The sequence below is a fragment of the Etheostoma spectabile genome, chromosome 6, assembly GCF_008692095.1.
Source record: "Etheostoma spectabile isolate EspeVRDwgs_2016 chromosome 6, UIUC_Espe_1.0, whole genome shotgun sequence".
NCBI lineage: Eukaryota > Metazoa > Chordata > Actinopteri > Perciformes > Percidae > Etheostoma > Etheostoma spectabile.
Genome location: NC_045738.1, coordinates 29,076,688 through 29,079,356, shown reverse-complemented (window position 1 = coordinate 29,079,356; position 2,669 = coordinate 29,076,688). Strand labels below are relative to the sequence as shown.

At 38.9% G+C, this 2,669-nt stretch overlaps 1 protein-coding gene across 3 annotated transcripts in view; it reads left to right on the top strand.

The window, feature by feature from the left end:
- Positions 1-2,669, top strand: part of rspo2 (R-spondin 2) — a 72,960-nt gene that overhangs the window by 21,659 nt on the left and 48,632 nt on the right. The gene's annotated exons all lie outside the window — the stretch shown is intronic.

Below are 2,669 nucleotides of genomic sequence, written 5' to 3'. Positions count from 1 at the left end.
GGTTTAATCAAAAATTAGGTATAATATAATAGGAATGAGGTTTAATGAGAATAGATTCCATAAATAAGTGTTAAACTCGGGGTCATTATTTGGAATGACATTGGCTAAGAAGATGTAACACAGAAATGGCCAATATTGTATACTTTATGCTTGAAGAACAGCAAAAACAGAGAGAGGACAACACAAGGGTTAATTTAAAAAAGAAAGGAAACAATGATAAGAGAGACACATTTTTGGTTTCAGTCTTTTAGTGGAGAGGTTAGGAGAAAATCCCACTAAGTGCGGGATGTTTTAGGCATTATATTGTGATGAAGTGTTGCAATTTACGCTATTTTTTGATGTAACCACTTAATAGCTGTGCCGTTATTATATGAAATCCACCACCCAAAATAAAGCAAACCTATAAATGCCAATAGTTATTTTTGGTTAGGTGTTAAAGCTGTCTTTCAGAATGGATTTTCCCTTCACTGGAACAAACGTGTAAGCTGATGAGAGGTTTGCGTTGTTTTAGTGCATTGTTTAAGCTATGTTGACAATCGTGCACAGATATTCCGTTGTTTTCAGGGCCCCGACTGAACTGTAAAAACATTTTATGCGACCACAAGCCACAGTGGAGAAGCTGTGCTGTTACTTGACCACCACATCAAGGTTATTCTCTTAGTTTTTTCTCCTCCTGTGTGACTGTGGAGCTTTCCATGGCAATCACGTGTCTGCTGCGGTCAAGGGTGCTAGTGTCAAGAGTCCATCAACGTGGCAGAAGGTGTTAAAAGACTAAGATTAGGTCAGCCAGGTCACCTTTTATTTCTGATTTTCCCCAAACAAGAATGACAAGGCCTCTTTCACATCAGGGGATCCAGATGTGGGATTTGACCCAGGATATGGGATTTAAGTCATCCTAAAGATATCAATAAGGAAGTGAACTAACGGAGGGTCTTCTTAGAGAGTTGGAAAGAGTGCAGGGGTGAGAGCCATAATGAGCTCATCTGGACAGATGGGCGAAAGGTGCACAGAGCGTTTCCAGATTGACTCAGAAACACTGTCAACGTCTCTATCTGACTGGCTGGCTGCAGGTTCACAAACACAGGACAGAGAGGATCAACACGGTACACAGTTCCATCAACTTTTTATTTTAGGACGACGGAAAATTTAAATGTATTTAATGTGAGCTAAAATAAGTCCGAGTCGGTGTCCCTTACCAGCAAAAATAATTCACTTGAAGGGACTGTGCACCTTTTGAGAGGAGAAATAACAAATGTTTCCTCTTACAAATTAGGATTTGGTCCGGTATGGCCAGTAGCTTATGGTGGCTAGAGCTAAGGGTAACAAAGTAATAACGCTATCTGACAAACAGTATTGAGTCATCTAACTGACTTTATGACTTGTGTCTACATTTGCTACTGTAACCGTGTGGTAGTAGTAGTAGTAGTAAAAGTAGTAAGGTGAATTAAGTTTGGGAATTTTCCGCTTGGGTACGTTTTCTTGCCATACATTTTAAAGAATTTTCCCAACACATGATACATTACTGTAATACTGAAGGTGTTAATGTTACATATCCATTTGCGGAGGAAAGAAGGTTTTTATCACATTCCGAAGAGACGTGCCATACACATGTTGTGTAAAGTCATGTAACATTTGGGGAATTGGGACAGCACGTTATTATTGATTTAGACTAGTGTTAGCTAATTATTGCACAATTTAATTCACAGTTTGATTTCCATTTCCCCCTGCATTTCAGGTTCAACTTCCTGTTTGATGCAAAAAAAGTTTTTATATTGACTTATCAGGAGAGATTATAAACTTGATATAGATATGCTGTCCCATTTTACCTTATGTCCCAATCATCCTTAATTCACGTTACTTACTAGCTAAACAGAAGTGTAGCATTTAGCCTAATGCTACACTAATAATAATAATTAGATTGAATTTATTGGTGACAATTTGATATCTATCTCTAATTCTCATATGAAAAGCTCAATACCACTCTCACATCTGTGCGAAGAAATTTCTAGCGGAGCCGGCAGCTACTAGCGTAGCTTATCATAAAGACTTGATACAGAAAAGCAGCTAGCAGCTAGGATTAACAGGTTATGTCTTGATTTTTTTGAATCCTTACAAAAACCTTCATTTAAAAACAACAGTCCACAACTCTACCAGCAGAGACGGTCTCGATCTTCTCATTGGACTCCAACTGAGCAACAAAGCAAATTAGCATATTTCCAAAAAATACAGAAGTATTCCTTTAACAACAAGCACTTTGTTTGACGGTGACGTGGTCATCCAATGACTCAAATGTAGTTTTCTCACCTGCACGTGAATGTGTCTCAACCTGTTGAATCACACCAAAGTAAATTACCTTCAGCTTCTGTTTTATTGTGCACTAAAAAGTGCAGCTTTAAATTGGCCCCTGTTTCCCGGTTGCCTGTTTGAACCACGGCTGCCTGTTTTACCCATTCACTACGTAAACCGCCACCCTTTCAGGTGAAGGTTCAAATCTTTGTGCTGCCCCCCTCGCCCGGTGGATCTGTGTCAGTTTAGCCAAACTATTATGTCTGACAGCAAATGTGTTTGCTCAGTCTCATGCTGCAAAATCATTATAAGCAGCAGGACTGTCCTAAATTGTAAACACGTGCTTACAGTATGATCTGTTAAAGTAAACTGGTGGAAAAAAA